This window comes from Taudactylus pleione, unplaced genomic scaffold (genome assembly GCF_031769625.1).
Source record: "Taudactylus pleione unplaced genomic scaffold, aTauple2 ptg000352l, whole genome shotgun sequence".
NCBI lineage: Eukaryota > Metazoa > Chordata > Amphibia > Anura > Myobatrachidae > Taudactylus > Taudactylus pleione.
Window position 1 is genome coordinate 17,738,955 of NW_028284753.1, and position 21,324 is coordinate 17,760,278.

Sequence of the window (21,324 nt, forward strand, 5' to 3'; positions counted from 1 at the left end):
AATCTAGAAATTGTTGTTTGGTACCGGACCAGATCACAAAGATATCATCGATATATCAACAATATGATGAGACCATCAAACGCCAAATTTCTGAAAAAAAAATTCTTGTTCCGCAACTAGCATGTAAGCATTCGCATAGGATGGGGCCACATGTGGATGAAGAGGGAGTCCAATTTCTTGATGGAACTAGTCCAGTCCACGTAGATCTTCAGAACACAGACCACATCCAAAGAGTCCTCACCTGCTGAGAGGTCTGGTGATTGAACCACTGACAAATCTCACAGATACACAGGAGGGACAAAGGGAGGTTGTATACGTAGAACACCTCGCAGGAATGTGTGAACATCCGGTAGAGGAGCAATTCTGTGCGGGAACCAGATGGACAGAGTAGAGACGTGCACTTTCAGAGATGCTAGGCGGAGTCCAAGATCCAATCCAAGAGAAGATCAAAAAAGGAAGAAGCACTAACCAAATTTTGTATCACAATTTTAAATCAAAATTAAAACAAAAATATAAAATTAAAATTGATTGAGCATAAAAATATTTTTCAGCTGATCCCAATAAACAATGGTAACATAACACAATAATAGTGGTTCAAATAATGAATTCAATATAAACTATATTAAATGTATGCAATTGCCTACATAAATGGTTAATTCATTCTATCTCCCATTCGGATAAACGACTTAAAACCAATGAAAGTAAAAGAAAATATGCCACAATTCCTAGATCTGTTTTATGAGGAAATCCTCCAGTTCCTAGAGTCATAAAAATCCCTTGTCGAAGGAGAATATTAGAGGCCTGATTCAGACCCACTCGCGAGCGGCTGTCCGCTCGCAAGTGGGTCGATGGTCTGCACTGCGCATGCGCACGACGGAGGGAGCTCCGTCGTGCGCATGCGCGAGACGCGACGAGCGAAGGACTTTACTTCGCTCGTTGTGTCTGATCAAAGGGGGCGTGCTGTCGATGTTGATTGACAGCACACCCCCTTTGGTGGGCGTGCCTGCGAGACGGAGGCGTTCCCAAGGGAACACCTACAGTCAGAAGCCGGCCCCACTGACATCACTAGTGATGTCAGTGGGAGTGATTTTGGCTCTGAGAGCCAAAATCACTCCTGGCCCTGCGGTTGAAAAACTCAACCGCAGGCTTCTGCTCGCAGTGGCGATGGTCGCGATGGTCAAGACCATCGCGACCATCAACCTGCACGCTCGTATATGCTGTGGGTGGTGACCCACAGCTATACGAGCGTCCAGGAGGACGCTCCATAATTATGGAGGTGGGCCCTGATTCAGAGCGAGCGCTCTGGTCAGAGCGTCCGGCTCTGAATCAGGGCCTAGGTGTGAACACAATTACATTTGGGAACTTCTAATAGGTGAATTTGTGCAGTTTCCTTTTTATTATGAGGTCTTATAGCACTGTATTTGTGACAAGATGCAGACACACTTTGATAACAAAACACCTGTGATGTTTCAATCTGCTGGCAACAGAAACACTAGTTAGGATCTTTCATCCTGCAGCTGACTGTCAGGCCGCAATCAATTAGTAGACGCTGGTACAGATAAATATATCTTGGTACAGATTAATTCATCTGAGAATGCATGTTCCAGACTTTCATGGTCAAACTAGCAGCTTGGCATATATGATGTTAATAGTTTAGCAGCTATTGACAGTGTTCAGTGTATCCTCCGTACGCGAATAAAATCCACTGTGCTATGTGACAAACCGTCAGTGACGGTGGGGCCAGGTAATGTTGGTGAGTGCTGCTTACCACTGCCTTAGATGGGACCTCCGGAGGTCTGTAGTGCTGTAGTTCCTCCTCAGAGGAAACAGCCCCTTGTTCATGGCTGAGAAACGTGTTAAGCTCCACCCCCTCTGGTTGTTCGCCACTGAGGACATTACCTGGCAAACAGCTCTCTTCTATCAGAGCGGGCAAACAGCCTTCTGGACCGCAACAGCGTGCTGTTCCTATGGTGTACACCGTTCACTAGCAGCCGAACGTCTCTGGATTAATCATCCGCAGCAAATTATCAAATTACATTTATTTCACAATATTAATAATACTGAATAAACCTTGAATATTACACTTTTAATACTAGGGAACCTTTTATGCAAGTGTGCAGTGGGTAAGTATTGGGGTTTTGGGAAAAGACAATAGATAGCGTTGTACGACTATGTGTTTGTGGAGTACACCATGGTACGTGTTTTGCAGGTTTAATAATTTTATGTTTTAGTGACTATCTGTATTTATATAATGAGGACTTTTAACATCTTTCTATTGCGTGGGAAACGCACACTAAATAATCGCATCGCCATATGTACTTATAATGGACGAGATTCACTAAAATGGCGCTGGGTGGCCAGTCGCAAAATGGCGTCGTGCAGATTTAATTTTAAACCGATCCTGTTTCAGCCAATTATCCGGCTTCAACAGTAGGCAATTGCATACATTATTTTATATAGTTTATATTGAATTCATTATTTGAATCACTATTATTGTGTTATTTATTTATGTTACAATGGTTTATTGGGATCAGCTGAAAAATATTTTTATGCTCAATTAATTTTAATTTAATATTAATTTTGTTTTCATTTGATTAAAATTGTGATACAAAATTTGGTTAGCGCTTCTTCCTTTCGATCTTCCGCTGAACGCTTATATAAAAGGTCCAGCCCCTTATACTTAGCAGCAGCAACCAATTTTCCAGTATCAGAATTTATTTAACAGACTGTAAAGAGTTTTGAGTCACGCTAGCGCCTGGTGAGGTTCTCCTCTGTGTGTTCAAGATCCAATCCAGCCTGAAGAAAGGAAAGTATTCTAGAAAGCTTGAAAACATGAGGGTCATAGTTTCTAGGAGCACAGTACTGGAAATATGTATGCCATACATGGTGATCAATCCTGGCAGAGGCCGGTTTATGTGCTCTTAACATGGTCTAAGCCGTTAAAGACAGGAGAGTCAGGTCCGGATGTAGACAGGGACCCTGAGACAACAAGTCTGTTTGCAGAGTAACGTCTATGGGGAGACTTTGAAGATCGGAGTACCAATGGCGTCTGGGCCAAGCCGAAGCTACCAAGAAAACTGTGCCCCTGCAAAAATTAAGAGCCTGAAATTGGTAATGTTGCTGCAGTATAGCAAACTGAAGAAACTGCAGATAAGAAGGCGCTATAGGTACATGTAGGTAAGCGTCTTGAATGTCCAGAGACATCATAAAGTCCCCAGGCTTCATAGCCAGGCCAATAGAGCACAGGCTTCCCAAACGAAACCTGGGTACCCTGATAAACTTGGTTAGAGACTCAAGGTTGAGGATAGGCCGATGAGACCAGTTGGGCTTCTGAACTAAGAAAAAGGTAGAATAATAACCCTTCCCTCACTGTGAGGAGGGGACCAGAATTATCACTCTTGAGAGCAGCAAGGACTGAACGGCCTTCTGGAGCAGCAGGGCTTTGCTTGGTTCTGATGGAGGTACTGTGCCGCCTCAGGAATGAGAGGGCATACACGTTGGAGACCACTTCTCTTACCAAACAGTCTGTCAGGCTGAAGATTTGTCCTCAGATTTGGTAGGTGGAAATCTAGTGGCCCAGGCCTGTTTGGATCTAAGCTAGGAGGTCTTAGTGGATGTCGATTAGTTGGAAAGGACTGACCTTTAGCTTTTCCTTGAGGATGAAAGGAGCGAAAGGATGACATCCGAGGCTTCCCGGTATATGAGGGCAAGAACGCAGTCTTGGAAGCTGCTAAGGTAGTTAAAATCTTGTCCAATTTTGGGCCAACAGGATCTCCCCAGAATACAACCTTCCATGAGTGAAGTCAAACAATATGGCAGGCTACCACAGAAGTAGCAGATGCCTTGGAAGCTAGGAGACCCGTATCCAGAGCTGCTTCACCTAAATAGGAGGCTGCATCTCTAATGTGAGATATGTAGGACAGCTGTTCCCTCAAAGCATCAGAGGGCAATGTACCTTCTAGGGCCTCTGCCCAACTCTCAAATGACTTTTGCCACCCAGTCTATAGCCCTGACAGGATGAGTAATAGCCCCTGTAAGAGTATAGAGATTTCAGACAAGCTTCAATCCTTTTATCAGCAGTCTCCGTTAGGGAGGTTGCAATATGGATAGGTAAGGTAGCATTCTTTACTAGATGTGTCGCGTGGGAATCCACTGCAGAGGGAAATTCAATTTAGTGCAATCAGTAGCTGGAAGAGGCAGCTGAAACCTTTTACTTGGTATTTTCTATGCCTCACTCATATGATCAGATAGCTCTGGCAAGACTACCTTCTGCTGTTTAAATATTTGCTCTTTTGCTATAGGAATGGGTTCTGCCTCTTTGACTTGAAGGATAGATTTTACAGCTCCCAAGTGCAGGTATGTTTAACTTGGAGGGGGGTTCCTCCTCTCCCGAGTGGCAGTCAGAGTGAGTGATAGCTGCATATTCTGCCTCCCCAGATGATAAATCATAATCTGACAGCTGGGTGGACTGGGAAGATAAAACTGCACGCTTAGAAGGTTTACTAGGTAATGGTCTCTTCTTTTGCAGCATTTGTTGAACAGCTGTAGGAGGTATCCGCAAGACTCTGCATTGAGGTAGAAAATGCATCTACCCATGGGGGAGGCAAAGGATTTGCAGGAAGCACCTGCTGTGGCCATCCCCTAGGGGGAGCTACCACGGTGAACGATAGGGAGGTCCACAATTTTTGCCAACACCTGTGAAAAAGTCCTGAGGGAAGGAAACAACGGCTGATGCGCCGTATGACAAAACGCCCAAAGACCATCCTGAATGAGGTCCTCTGAAGCTTCTTGCCCTTACCAGACCTAGCTGCAAGAATAATGTAACACACGATCTGGCACAGTGCAAGGAGCAACTCAGATGTATGTGCAATACGGCACAGTGTAGTGTGCAACACAGCTATGTAGTGTGCGATAGCCCTCACAAATATAGGGAGATGTGAGGTACAATGATCCTTAGTATGCCAGGGTTATTAATGAAAGAAAGGGAAAGGTATATGCTGACAGAGAAAAAAGGAAGCGGACAGCAGCGCTAGTTCAAGTCACATACAATGCCGAATATATAGTACAATATAACTGTAGTGGGCACTAAAAATCAACTACAAAGTCCACAGTGGCTGGTAGGGTATAGCGCTGTATAACCTGGCCCTTGGGAGAGGTATACAGGGAGACTGGACCGAGCGTTCCTGGAGACCTGAATGCAGAAAATGGCTGCCGTGAGTCTCGGAGGAAGCAGGGGTGAGGTAGGAGCAGCAAGACAACAGTGGAATGGCGCCCTGAGCTGGGGGAGTGGCAGCAGGGAGAGCGCCTTCCCCCTAACCACCAGGTCCCTGGCCTTAAATTGTGCCCTGCACCAGTGTTTGTAATGCCCTGTTGGTCTAGTGGAGTCCCGAACAAACTACTGTCCACATCAGCACCTCCGGTCTGTCTCCAGAGAAAGGAGGCAAGACTGCGCATAGACGCTGGTCCCCGCAAGCGGAGATCCGCCTTGCCTGTTCCCTTGAGTCCAGGCTACAGTTTGGGGTCCGGGGAGTCCTGATAGCTAGGTCCCGCTCAGAGCCCTGCCGTGAGTACTTAACCGAGGGCTGATGTTACGGTGCCGCGGAGGGGTGATGGAGCAGCAGTGCAGATGAAAATAAAAGTAAATCATAAAAATAAGCTTGGCTGCTTAATAGCAACCCCACTGTTATAACCGTAATCCAGCTAGTGTCCAACGCCAATGAAACAGAGTTGCCCTCAGGCTGTGGGCGGGGTTTAGGGGGATGGACCTGGGATTGAAAGTCCCACCTACACCCCATTGTCTCCTTGTGGATCCCTATGGACCCTGAAGAAGAAAATGTGTTTAATCCAATATAAAGGTTCGATAATGCAGACAGATTGTGAGAAAAAAAAACTTCCGCACAAGATTTTTTATGAAGAAATGTTATATGACTGGGGAGGTACACCTGTCAAACCGTAACGCAGGTGTCCTAAGGCGAGCTCAGGGAGGACAGAAACCTCCCGTGGAGCAGAAGACCAACAGTACACAAAAGACAAAATAATAAAGAGTTATGGTATAACATACCTTTTGTTAACTTTTTCTTTGAGGTCCATAGGGTCCACAGAAATTACTTTGGGATGTAGCTGGAGTGATCCAGGCACCAAACAGTCAACAAGCTTTAGCTCCCAGGATGCACTGGGTCCTCCTCCATACATACTCCGCCCCTGGCTACAGGCAGTCAGTTTGTTATCAAGCCCAAGCTGGAAAGAAAAATTGAAAAGGAAGGAAGTCCCCTGCATTTCAGAGATACACTCTGAGAAGCAACAGAAAATAATTTCCCAACAACAACAGGTGCGTTAGGGTGGGTGCTCTGTGGACCCTATGGACCTTGAAGAAAAAGACAAAGGTATGTTATACCATAACAATTTTCTTCTTTGGGTTGCATAGAGTCCCAAAGCAGTTCGTCCTAGGTGTGGGGACGCTCCTTTGTCTCAGTAGAATCCTACGTCCAAAGGAAGCATCCTGAGGGGCAAATGTGTCAAACGCATAAAATTTGACAACTGTGTGGACGGAAGACCACCTAGCTGCCTTGCAAATATGTTCAGCAGAGGCACTCCATCGCACCGCCCACGATGGTCCCACAGATCTCATAGAATGTGCTGTAACCATGTCCAGAACAACAAGACCAGCTTGTGTGTAAGCTTGAGAAATTGTCATACGCAACCATCTGGCCAAGGTCTGTTTATTAGCTGGCCAGCCTCGCTTATGACAGCCATACAACACAAGTAAAGAATCTGTCTTTATAATGGAGCTAGTGCGATCTACATAGATATTTAGAGCCCACACAACATCCAATGATGCTTCACCAGCCGAAAGACCAAAAGCTTGCAAAGCCAGAACCACAATTTCTTCATTCATATGAAAGAGATACCACCTATCGATTCCTACCTATCTATACACTCTAAAATTGTCGCTATTTAGCGTTATGAGTCGCACAAGAAATAATTCCTTTCAGACTTTGATTGTGGTTCCAAAGCACAAAAAGTTATTATTCAATATAAAAGCAGATGGTTACACGCTGTGATCTAAATACAATTAGTGCAAATAAATCATACAGTCACAAGGTACAGTCGTTACATACGCACGCACTCTGGATCCAGATCCCGGCATCAAAGATGAAACCTCCGTCAACAGCAAAGCAAGAAGACTAGCATCTAGTTTCAGAGAGCCTGCATATATACTCTTACTGGGATAGGCAATACAATAGAACAGTTTGGCATGATTCCATTGGTTCTTCTTCTTGGTTCTTCTGTTACGGTACAGTTCATAGGTCAATTCATATGGTCACATTCCAGCCTCCAACGGCTCTTTGTGGCCATTTTCCCGCTGCATAACAAATTAGACTGTCTGCATTACAGGAAAATTTCAATCCCTAACTCTCTATGATCCATAACTTGCAGACACATGTTGCCATTTCTTCCCCGATGGAACCGGAAATCTGCAAAGACACAGTGGTTTAGAATGACACCAAACACGGTCTGCTTATCATGCACTAAACCTTAGATATCAAATAACATGTATTTCACAACATTACTGATAATGAATAAAACCTTAAATATTAACTTTAATGCTAGGGAACCTTTTTATGTAAGTGTGTAGAGTGTAAGTATTGGGGTATTAAGAAAAGGGACGCTAGTTAGCGTTGTGCAACTACGTGTTTTGTGGAGTACACAGTGGTACGTGTTTTGCAGGGTTGATCATATGTTTTAGTAACTGTATTTATATAATGAGGACTTTTAACATATTTTTATTGCGTGGGAATAGCACAACGCTAAATAATAGCATCGCCGTATGTACTTATGTGTGAGATTTGCTAAAATGGCGCTGGGCGGCCTATCGCAAAATGGCATTGTGCAGATTTAATTTTAAACAGATTCTGTCAATTAACCAGCTTCGACAGTCCACCCTTTGATAGCAAACAACATGCTATCACACTCTGATTTTAAAATTTTAGTTTAGGCTTACACTATGACATATTATTTAATGTTATATTATGGGATGGCACAAGGTGGTTCTTAAACTGGGAGGGACATAAAACTACCCTTATACGCACACCGCGGATCTTGGGAGATCATGGGAAAGATGTGGGGATACACCAATCCTATAAAGGAAGTCTTGAAGGGAAATAGGGACTTACATTATTTAAGATGTTTAAACTTAACATTTCATAATACATTTCATACATGTCTGAATCTTATACATCATCTGATGGTACCTTCTAGTTCAGGGTTGTAATGCAGTCCTACATTTACCTCAGTATTCATATTGCTACTTCTAACCACCACCAAAATTTCATTCATTCGGTTTACCTTATCTTTACATTTTCTATATTTCAACACAGCAGGAACACATCTGACACATAAGCCAATTACTATGATGACAACCAATATGAGTATCAGGAGTCTACCTATACTACAAACCATTTCCTGGACCCACTCTGCTAGACCATAGAACCACTTCACTGGGTTCAACCATGAAACCCATTCCTCTACCTTCTCCTCTACTTCAGCCACTGAAGCATTTTGGTTCTTCCGGAATTCCAATTTTAACTGCAGAATTTCGTCCATCTTCCGGTCTATCACCTCCTTGGGGTCACTAGTGTTATTTGTAATATATGTGCAACACTTTACACCAAATTGGGTGGCCAAAGTTACGCAATACCCTCCAGTGACAGCTGTTATATAATTTAAAACTAATCTGTGTTGCACCAGTTCTTTCTTGTAGGCCTGCAACTCCTTACCTGTGTACCTAAATGTGTCATCATACGTCTCGGTGATAATATCTATTAATTTAGCAAGATCTTTGATATATCTAAAATTTAGTGTACCCCGAACGATCCTTGTGGGATCCAATGCTACCAAAATTTGAAAGCCAGTTGTTTCAGTAATTAACTGTGTGGCTTTATGTACGTCACCAGGTATATTTCTTTTGTCTCTATGTTCATACTGTGTGTGAAGATATGGCGATGGTGTGTTTTTATGAATACCAAGCATTTTGCCATGTGTAAGAGTCATAACCTCTGGAAGTACTCTTCCCAGATAACACAAACCTTCGGAACTCGGAGAGAGCCACTTATACGCTTTCCTTCCACATATAAAATATACATAATCGGGGAGAACATAAGGAATAGAATGCATCATGATCATCCAACACATTTCCCTAACAAATGATCCTATCTCAGGTTCTCCCATCTGGCTAATACATGTTTCTGGTTGTATAACCCTAGCACAGTACCCTTCTGGTACTCTGCCAAACGTTTCTTTGGTGTTACTTAGTGTATATTTATACCGCAAGTGTCTTCCACCCGACCTAATTGTGTGTAACAGTTCATAATTCATAGGCTCATAATGAGCTCTTAGTGAGGTCATCGACTGGTTATTCCCAGTCACCTCCCAACTTCCTGGTTCATTGGAGTTGGTAATGTTCAAACATAAAAGTGTTTTATCTACCTGGTACTGGTGGAGTTTAAAATGGGGTGGTTTGGTGTTAAGAAATTTCTTATCTCAGAGATATTTAATGGAAATGGCACTAATCCTACATTATGCTGTCCTTAGGGCACGTGAGAGCACCCCCAACAGTCGGTTTGGTTTAAAACTTTGCCCACCATGGTATGATAATCCTCTAAAGGATACCCACCCCAATACTGGGTATACTTAGGTTGGCACTGTTGGATGCATCTCTCATTGACTACGGACCCACAGAACTCACACATACAATAATCCTCAGACGATAGACCTTCACACTGTCTCCGAGTATCCAGAATAGCAGATCTCTTAGCAATTACTGTACTGGGTTCGGTCAGACACTCCCCCGGTTGGTTTAGCACTCCTTCTCTCGACTCTACTCCATTGATATCAACATCAACTCCCCTCTCCGTCCTCTGTCACAGAAACCCGATATCCCGAAACAACCCAAGACAATGAGGACTCTGGAGAACACACAAAGATAACCACAGCAGACCAATCCATTGCTGAAAACACTGATCTACAAATTTCTTTAGCTCAGGTATCTCACTGTAACCTTTAACCCCAGAACAGACTCGCATTTGACAGGTCTACGTTATCTGCCTTGATTCCGCTTTGTTTCTCCACCGGTTGGTTGACCTTCTTACAGTGAGTGGAATGGACCCAGGTATCTCTCTCCGCCACCTTCAATGAAGTTGTACTAGTCAGCAACACCCGATACGGATCTTCCCACCGATCTGTCAGACAACCTGAACGCAAGAAATTTTTGATCATAAAAATTTTTCCAGGTTCAACATCATGACAGTTTCAGGCATATATCAGTTTCTGCTGTTGCTGTTTTAACTGTTTACTCATTGTTATAAGATACCTTACAGTAACCTCGTTGTTACTTTTCAAATCCTCATGTGGGCTTATAATCAAATGAGGTTGTCTACCAAACAGTATTTCAAAGGGGGATAGATACTGTGAAGGACAAGTGGTAGTGCTTCTGGCCAACCCAGTCCAGTTTCGGCCATGATTTTACTTAATTTATTTTTAATAGTACCATTCATCCTCTCCACCTTGGCACTGGCTTGTGGTCGGTAGGGAGTGTGGAGTCTACTATTAATACCCATCAACTTATACATATTTTGGAAGACATCACCTGTGAAATGATTACCCCTATCACTTTCAATAATTGTAGGGATACCGTATCTGCATACAAACTCCTGAACAATTTTCTTGGCAGTAAATGCAGCAGTATTCGTGGCAGCTGGATATGCCTCAACCCAATTACAAAACACATCAGTGCACACTAATACATACATGAGATACCTGCAGGGTGGTAATTGGAGGAAATCAATTTGTATTACCTGAAAAGGTCAGTCAGTCGGAGGAATGTGGGATGGTCCGGTAGGATCGTTTTCCCAATGTTTTTCCTCAAGCAGGTCAGACAGGACATTGCTCTCTTTTCCACTTGAGAAGAAAAACCCAGTGCGCACCAGTATGCTCTCATCAATTTGCACATACCTTGCTTTTCCAAGTGAGTCAGACCGTGCGCTGCCTCAACCAGGCTTGGGTAGTACGCCTTGGGAGCCACTGGCTTACCTTGTCCATCTCTCCAGAGTCCAGAAGACTCTTACCCACATCCCTTGGACTTCCAGACTGCCTTTTCCTGGATGGAACACAAATTTTGCATCTCAATTAATTTCAGCATGTCAATCATTTGAAACATCATTTGGTTAATTGGCACATTTACTTTTAACCCTGCTGCCCATTTGGCAGCTTAGTCTGCCCTGTTGTTGCCCAGTGACACCGGATCATCCTCACATGTATGGACTTTACACTTAATTACCGCCACTGTCTTAGGCAATTGGATCGCTGTCAGTAGCCCTTTTATATGTCTGGATTGTGCAATTGGTGTGCCTGCTGCTGTTAATAAATTTCTCAGAAGCCATAGAGCCCCGAAATCATGTATCACCCCGAAGGCATACCTAGAGTCAGTGTATATATTAGCAGATTTACCTTCTGCTAATTCACACGCTTTCTTTAATGACACCAGTTCCGCCACTTGGGCAGAGTGTGGTAGACCTAAAGGTTCGGCCTCTATGACATCTTCGTCATTTACCACAGCATAACCAGTACATAACTCTCCAGTGTCAGTTTGTCTATGACAACTCCCATCCGTGTAAAATGTCACATCCACATTTTCTAAAGGTGTATCCCGTGTCAGGTCTTGCAGTAAAGGTTTGATTCAGATATTCCATACAATCATGTGCATCAATATAACTGCAGAACTCACCTTTCGCCAGCGACTCACCTCTCTCCACCCTTTGTGCATCATGTTGCACATATGGTAAATATGTTGCTGGGTTTAAGGTACTGCACCTTTTGATGGTGATGTTTGCAGGTGCTTTTAGGGCTAGTTCCCATTTTGTGAACCTAGCTGAGGAGACATGTCGGGTTTGGGCAGAGTTTAGCAAAGCAGATACAACATGGGGAGTATAGACAATCATATCATGGCCTAATACCACATTCTCACTCTTACCGACCATTAGAGCAGCTGCTGCTACACTTCTTAAACACGTTGGGAGTGATCTTGTCACAGTGTCCAATTGTGCACTGTAGTAAGCTACGGGCCTATTGGCATCACCATGTTTTTGTGTGAGGACCCCTGCTGCACAACCATTAGCTTCCGTACAATACAAGTTGAAAGGTTTTTCATAATCAGGTATTCCCAATGCAGGTGCTCTTGTCAGACTATCCTTAAGATTAAGGAAAGCCTGCTCTGATTCCTCTGTGTGTATGACACGATCGGGCTTTGAGGAAGAGACCAAGTCCTGTAATGGCAAGGCCAAAATAGCAAAACCCGGGATCCACATATTCCCAAGACGGTACAAATTTGCTGTTGGTTCTGTGGCAGTGTCATGGTCTGTATGGCTTGGATTCTGTCATTTGTCAGATGTCGTAACCCCAGGGTTAGGCAATGTCCCAAGTATTTAACCCTGGACTGGCATGGCTGTAGTTTGTCCTTAGCAACCTTGTGTCCTGTTTGCGAGAGATGAAGCAATAAAAGTTTAGTATCATTCAAACATGACATAAACGAATCAGAACACAACAATAAATCGTCCACATATTGTATTAGAACAGATCCATTGGCAGGTTGAAAAGATTGTAAACAGTCGTGTAAGGAATGGGAGAAGATACTTGGGCTGTCTATGAAACCCTGGGGCAATCGTGTCCATGTGTATTGTACACCACTGTATGTAAAAGCAGATAGGTACTGAGAGTCAGGATGAAGAGGTACAGAGAAGAAAGCAGAACAGAGGTCAATGACAGTGAAATGGGTTGCATTTGGTGGGATCTGCATAAGAATGACAGCTGGATTCGGCACTACAGGAAATTGGTTCTCTACTACCTTATTAACCCCTCTAAGGTCTTGTACCAACCTTTAATCCCTCCCACCACTCTTTTTCACTGTTGGCTACACTCGCTGTATGGACTAAAATTCCCTGCTGTAATAATCTCTCAATTATGGGATAAACCCCTATCTCTACCTCCTGTTTTAATGGGTACTGGGAAATTTTTGGAGCTTGCCTACCGCTTTTTAGATTTACCATTACGGGGGCTACATTTGCCATTAATCCAATGTCCTGTCCATCCTTGGTCCAAAGTGAATCTGATATTTGGGATAACATTTGATCTACCAGAGATGGATTTTTACCTGAACCGGTAAAGTGATACATTATACTTTGGGGAGTGTCCATCATATCCCTCATCTCGTGTGCAACTCTCTCTGGGATATATAGAAATATACCATCAGGGGTACAATATATGACACATACCATCTTACATAACAAATCCCTTCCCAGTAAGTTAGTAGGAGCCGCTGCTGCCAGGCAATAAGTGCTATCTTTAATATCTTCTATCCCAGTGTACTGGGTGATAGCCTGCAGAGCTTGGGTACAGTAATCCTCTGCAGATTCACTCTTTATGTTTTGTGGTGAAAATTTTACTCCAGTTAACTACTACTGGAAAATATACACCCAATTGAGTTATTATGCGGGTAATGTTACCTTGGCTACCCTCGTCTGTTAAGGGACCATCTCCATCCAATAGACAATCCGTGATAAACTTTTTCACGTCGGTATTGTGTGGAAGACAAGCCCTTAACACCACTCGCCAATCTTTATTGGTTGGCTCGTGAGCATAACCCAAATTTTTCAAAAATCTTTGGCATTTTGACAATTCCTTTTTAGGATCAGGGAAATCATTCATTATGGAATTTAGCTCAGCTCTTGTCTAAGGACAATGCATTGCTACCTCCCTTGTGGGCACTACACCGTTCGCATCCGCATTCCCATTTGGAAAAGTTATTGTCCGGATGGGATGGAGACCGGCCGTGCTGCTACCTTTGACCTTGTTACCTGGCTGGAGATTTAGCCTATTACTGCTACGTATAGGGTTAACTAATTCCTCTATGGGTGCAGTGGATGTTAACACTTCCTGTATATCACTGATGAAGATGGGGCCACCACTCATGCTAGTTGTGATGTAGCATCTAACATGTGTACAGCATGGGAAATGGCAGACATAACAATAGGCTCATCATCCACATTATAAACATTTTCCTTGTGATTACTCAAGAGAGGGTACAAGTCACTTGTTACATTTTTATGAGTTTTTACATCAACTACCTCCACCCCCATCCGCATAGGGCGGTGGTGGTGCGCGTGAACCACTGGCAATACCTTCCGCAATGCTACCTTGCTATGCGTGCTCTTTCACGGCGCACACGCACCGCAGTTTAGCGCTGCGTGCGCACTCTCCTGCATCGTGCTCGTGTCGCTAGTTTGTGTCGCGAGCACACCTCTAAGTCACGCATCCCCCTCATGCTGCCACAACTTTGAACACTCGTTATACCTTAATTTTTTAATTCGAGAGTGCACCATACAGATGCTCTCTCAGACATTGTTAAATACCTCCTTATCAAAGCTGCCAATTCTGGGAAACTGTTTAACACTCTTCCTCGTCAATTTAAACCATACATCACAGTACCTAGTTGCATAAGCACCGTACCTAGTATGCATAATATGCCGTGCCAACCCAAGTGGCGCTTCCAACAGCAGCATATCATCTAACATCTGTTTGCTTGGCTCCCATCCTGGGAAAATAACCCTAAGCTTTTCAATAGAGATTTAGACCGGTGAAAGAACGTCACGGCTACTTTCACTTACCTGTGGACGATATTAACAGGATGCGCCCACACATCTATGGAAGAATAACCAGGCTGCTTCCACGCACCTAATCCCTTTTTGACTACCTTTCACTGCTAGCATTTAGGCATTCCAATAACACCTACACTTTTCAGTGATTTCGTCCACCCGCTACTCAGTTCACAATCACAATTTACCACAACTGTGCGGTTCAATTACAATGCTCAAATAACCCTAACAGATCACTGAAAACTGCAATCACACTGAGAACTGATACCTACAACAAAGACAACAACTACACCTGCTTATGTATATAGACTGCGGTATCTACTACCGAGCCACTAGGCCGACACCTGGCGCCTAGCACTTAAGAGTCCTACGATACCCTTAACTAGGGAACATATTACCCCTACCAACAAATGTTCACTGTTACACACCCTTTTTCTGCGCAGAAAAATACATGTTTTCCCAGACTATGGCAACACTGATCAAGATATTTACAACAATGCTATCTATCAATATCACAATGCAATCTCAACGGCTTTGTTTAAAACACGTGGCAGCAATACAGGAAATACGTATACGCTATTGTGTGACTAGTCGCATACACAATAATGCGACTACGACACAAAACTTATTATTACCCTTACGCTATTGTGCGACTTCCGTTTTAACATGAAATGCTATCAACGAAGGAAAACAAACTTTTTCCTCCCTGGTCCCTGGATTCTAATCGGCGTCCTTGAACTCACGCAATAACGGGTAGCGGGCTCTCAGCAACAAAGTGGTAGCAGGTATTCAAAGGCAAAATGCGTTCTTCCCTGCTTATGGCGCCTTCACCCTTTTGCTGAGAGATCGCTGACAGAGTGTTACCTTGTGACCGGTAGCGTGATTTCACACTGCGAGCCCCCAATTATCGATTCCTACCTATCTATACACTCTAAAATTGTCGCTATTTAGCGTTTTGAGTCACACAAGAAATAATTCCTTTCAGACTTTGATTGTAGTTGCAAAGCACAAAAAGTTATTATTCAATATAAAGCAGATGGTTACACGCTGTGATCTAAATACAATTAGCGCAAATAAATCATACAGTCACAAGGTACAGTCGTTACATACGCACGCGCTCTGGATCCAGATCCCGGCATCAAAGATGAAACCTCCGTCAACAGCAAAGCAAGAAGACTAGCATCTAGTTTCAGAGAGCCTGCATATATACTCTTACTGGGTTAGGCAATACGATAGAACAGTTTGACATGATTCCATTGGTGGTTCTTCCTGGTTCTTCTGTTACAGTACAGTTCATAGGTCAATTCATATGGTCACATTCCAGCCTCCAACAGCTCTTTGTGTCCATTTTCCCGCTGCATAACTAGATGCATTACAGGAAACATTTCAATCCCTAACTCTATGATCCATAGCTTGCAGACACATGTTGCGATTTCTTCCCCAATGGAACCGGAAATCTGCAAAGACACAGTGGTTTAGAATGACACCAAACACGGTCTGCTTATCATGCACTAAACCTTAGATATCAAATAACATGTATTTCACAACATTACTGATAATGAATAAAACCTTAAATATTAACTTTAATGCTAGGGAACCTTTTTATGTAAGTGTGTAGAGTGTAAGTATTGGGGTATTAAGAAGAGACGCTTGTTAGCGTTGTGCGACTACGTGTTTTGTGGAGTACACCGTGGTACGTGTTTTGCAGGGTTGATCATATAATATGTTTTAGTAACTGTCTGTATTTATATATTGAGGACTTAACATCTTTCCATTGCGTGGGCATCGCACGACGCTAAATAATGGCATCGCCGTATGTACTTATGTGTGAGATTCAGTAAAATGGCGCTGGGTGGCCATTAGCAAAATGGCATCGTGCAGATTTAATTTTAAACAGATTCTGTCTCAGCCAATTATCCAGCTTCGGCACACCTTAGGAAGGTAGCCGGCCCTGGTACGAAGAACAGCTCTATCCTAATGAAATATTAAAAAAGAAGAGCGAAGAGATAAGGCTGATAAATCAGAGACCCTGCCGAAGCGATAGCTAGAAGAAAAACCTGTCTTCACTGTCAACCACTTCAGGTCTAGTGATTTCAGGGGTTCAAATGGAGGAGCCTGTAAAGCCCTGAGTACCAATGTCAAATCCCACGGGGCTACCGGGGGAACAAAGGGAGGCTGAACCCTCAGAACACCATGAAAAATATTTTTACATCAGACAAGGTGGCAACCATTCTCTGAAACCAAACCGACAGTGCAGAGGCCTGCACCCTCAGAGTAGCCAGACGGAGACCTCTGTCCAACCTGGCCTGAAGAAAAGAAAGCACTCAAGACCCTAAACACCTTAGGGTCATACTTCACACCACTGAAAAAAACCTTTTGCCTTTAAGACTGAGGCCTCAAGAGCAATGCCGTCAAACACAGCCGAGGAAGGTCCGGATACAGGCAGGGACCCTGTATTAACAGGTCCTGCCTTGGAGGAAGAGGCCACAGATTGTCTATGGAGACTCTGCAGGTTGGTGAACCAATGGAGTCTGGGCCAAGCAGGAATTACCAATATTACTGTACTGCTTTCCTGCTTGACCTTCCTGATGACCATGGGAAGAAGGGAAAACGGAGGAAAAAGATACGCCAGTCTGAAATTACACCTTACTGCCAGAGCATCCACAAATTCGGCCGCAGGATCCATGGTCCTACACCATGAGGTCTATCTCTGGAAGACCTCATCTGTCCACTAGGTTCTGAAATACCAGAGGATGAAGAGCCCATTCTCCGGCATGTATATCTTATCTTGCCGACTTAGGAAGTCCGCTTCCCAATTTAGGACTCCAGGTATGAACACTGCTGATATTGCCGGGAGGTGACATTCTGCCCAGACCAGAATGTTTGAACCTTCCAACATGGCAGCCTGGCTCCGCGTGCCTCTCTGATGGTTTAGGTAGGCTACTGTGGTGGCCTTGTCCGATTGTGCCTGGACAGGCCTGCCTTTTAATATTTCCTGAGCCTGAACCAGCGCTCTATAAATGTCCTGGAACTAAGGGCAGTATTCAGACAGAAGACTTTTAACGTTCACACTAGGCTTCTATCGTGGGGCGCCGCGCCCTGCCCCTTTTTTTTATAGCCAAAAGCGCCCTGCCCCTTTTATAGCACCCCGGCGCCCTGCTGTCCTCTGTGACCTCTTACTTGTTTCCCACGCCCTGCCGTGCTGACAGGCTGCTGAGCTGTCACAGCTCACATAGCTGTCAGCTATCTCCGGCTGCCGCTCGCTCCCCGTGCGTATGGTGCGTCGCTGATTGGATGCTGTTGTATCTGGTGAGAGACAGGAGGGCTGGGTTTGCCTCTCCCGCCGAAGCAAACCCAGCCCTCCTGTCTTATTGAAATTATAAAAGGAGACGCCAGCGAGGACCTCACCCTTCTGGTGGCCATTTTAGGATCAGCTCCACAGCGGCATGAGCAGTTCAGCTAAACCTGCTGCTGCTTCACTCAACGGACCAGCCTCTTTTTCCTGTGTCTAGGTATATCTTAAAATGTAGTGCTGCCAGAATGAGCACTATTTTTACTATATAAAGTGCCCGGTGCTCCCTTATCTTTAATATGCAACTTGTGCCCCCTTATGTTTAATGTGCCTTGTCCCCCCATATTTTTAATATGTGCCTTGTGACAAGGCACATATTAAAAATAAGAGGGGACAAGGCACATATCAAAAATATGGGGGGACAAGGCACACACTAAAGATAAGGGGGGACGAGGCACATTTAAAAATAAGGGGTGACAAGGCACATTTAAAAATAAGGGGTGACAAGGCACTTATTAAAAATAAGGGGGGACAAGTTGTCTCCCCTTATGTTTAATATGTGCCTTGTCCCCCCTAATTTTTAATATGTGCCTTGTGCCTCCTTATGTTTAATATGTGCCTTGTCCCCCCTAATTTTTAATATGTTCCTTGTACCCCCTAATTTTTAATATGTTCCTTGTGCCCCCTAATTTTTAATATGTGACTTATGATGTGGCACATATTAAAAATAAGGGAGGACAAGTCACACATTAAAATAAGGAGGCACAAGGCTCATAGTAAAAATAAGGGGGGACAAGGCACTTATTAAAAATAAGGGGGGCAAGGAACATTAAAAATAAGGTGGGACAAGTTGTCCCCCCTTATTTTTAATATGTGCCTTGTGCCTCCTTATTTTAATATGTGCCTTCTTATTTGCTATATGCGCCTTGTGCCCCCTTATCTTTAGTGTGTGCCATGTCATAAGGCACATATTAAAAATAAGGGGGGACAAGGCACATCTTAAACATAAGCAGGCACAAGGCACACACTAAAGATAAGGGGGGACAAGGCACATATTAAAAATAAAGGGGGGCAAGTTGTCCCCCCTTATCTTTAATATGTGCCTTGTGCCTCCTTATCTTTAATATGTGCCTCCTTATGTTTAATATGTGCCTTGTGCCTCCTTATCTTTAATATGTGCCTTGTGCCTCCTTATCTTTAATATGTGCCTTCTTATTTTTAATATGTGCCTTGTGCCTCCTTGTTTTAAATATGTGCCTTGTGCCTCCTTATTTTTAATATGTGCCTTGTGCCTCCTTGTTTTAAATATGTGCCTTGTGCCTCCTTATCTTTAGTATGTGCCTTGGGCCTCCTTATGTTTAATATGTGCCTTGTGCCTCCTTATCTTTAATATGTGCCTCCATGTTTTAAATATGTGCCTTGTGCCTCCTTATCTTTAATATGTGCCAGCCTTCTTATTTTTAATATGTGCCTTGTGCCTCCTTGTTTTAAATATGTGCCTTGTGCCTCCTTGTTTTAAATATGTGCCTTGTGCCTCGTTTTAAATATGTGCCTTCTTGTTTTAAATATGTGCCTCCTTGTTTTAAATATGTGCCTCCTTGTTTTAAATATGTGCCTTGTGCCTCCTTGTTTTAAATATGTGCCTTGTGCCTCCTTGTTTTAAAAATGTGCCTTGTGCCTCCTTATCTTTAATATTTGCCTTGTGCCTCCTTATTTTTAGTTTTGTATAATTTAATTTTTATTTTTGGTTGCTATGGGCAACATCACTTGTAAAACTCACTTCTAAATACTCTCACTTTAGTAAATTTACCCCCTAGGGTTATCTTTTGTCAAGAGCAAACTAGGGCCCTGATTCAGAGCCGGACGCTCTGACAGAGCGCACGCTCTGAATCGGGGCCTTCCATCTTGATTTTTAGAGCGGCTTCCTGGCCGTTCGTATAGCTGTGGGTGACCACCCACAGCTATAGCGAGCGGCCAGGAAGATGGTCGCGATGGTCTTGAGACCATACCACAAGGGTCTCGTCGCAAGTCCATCGGGCTTGCGACGAGACCCTTGTGGTAAGGTCTCGTTGCCGCAAGCCCTTGAGTGCTGTCGGCTCTACCAGAGCCTAAAGCACTCCCACTGTCATCACTTGTGATGTCAGTGGGCCCGGCCCCAGACGGTAGGCGTTCACATGGGAACGCCTCCGTCTGGGCAGGCACGCCCACCAAAGGGGGCGTGCTGTCACTCAACATCGACAGCATGCCCCCTTCGGTACTAGACCAGGATCGATGGTTTGCCCGTTGCTATCCGGGGCTCGCGCATGCGCACTGGGCCAACATCGACCTGCTTGCTAGCGTTCAGCGCTCGCGAGTGGGTCTGAATCAGGCCCTAAAATGTCTGGTTTGCTGGAGTCCAAACCGAAGTGCCAGTTCGGAAACCCATGCAAGGCATGGGGAGAATATATAAACTCCAGACATTAGGGCCAATATTCCAAAACTGTGCAGTGAATTAGTATGTAATGTTAACCATTACATCATCCATGCTCGCCAAATTATTTGATGATCGATACATCATGCTATTAATGATTTGATAAACTGTTGTGTCAATTTTTCATGCTGTCTTGACTTAACTAGTTTTATAAATTTCTCTTCTTTTTATTGCACCTTGTTTAGTCATGAATGATTTATGAATTGTGGGCCAATAATGATTATGGGGGTCATTCAGACCCGCTCGTGAGCGTCAGGACGCTCGCAAGCGGGTCGATGGTACCCAAATGCGCATGCACACGACGGAGGGAGCTCCGTCGTGCGCATGCGCGAGACCCGGCGAGCGACGGGCTCTCCAACGCCCCCTTTGGTGGGCGTGCCTGCCAGACGGAGGCGTTCCCATGGGAACGCCTACCGTCTGAAGCCGGCCCCACTGACATCACTAGTGATGTCAGTGGGAGTGATTTTAGCTCTGATAGAGCCAAAATCACTCCAAGGCTTGCGGCAGCGAGACCCTACCGCAGGGTCTCCGTCGCAAGCCCGATGGTCATGGACGCTCGCATATGCTGTGGGTGGTCACCCACAGCTATGCGAGCGGCCAGGAGGCCGCTCCATTTGCAGGGAGGAGGGCCCTGATTCAGAGCGAGCGCTATGTTCAGGCCCTATGTTCAAAACTTCTGTATGTTACAATTGGAACACCTGGCCATAATCCTCTTTTAATCATACAAAATAAATTCTCATTTGTTTGTTATTTTAAAATTAATCCTTTTATTTTTTAAAATATTTTTGTAGGAAACATTTTTCAAATTGTTCATTGTGAAACAATCCTTTCACATAATCCTGTTGAGAGCAAAAGTA

General features: G+C 44.1%; 1 protein-coding gene across 1 annotated transcript in view; it reads right to left on the reverse strand.

Annotated features, from left to right (window-relative positions):
* The window catches only part of PRPS1 (phosphoribosyl pyrophosphate synthetase 1), a 169,955-nt gene that overhangs the window by 99,546 nt on the left and 49,085 nt on the right, over positions 1 to 21,324 (reverse strand). The window lies entirely within an intron of this gene.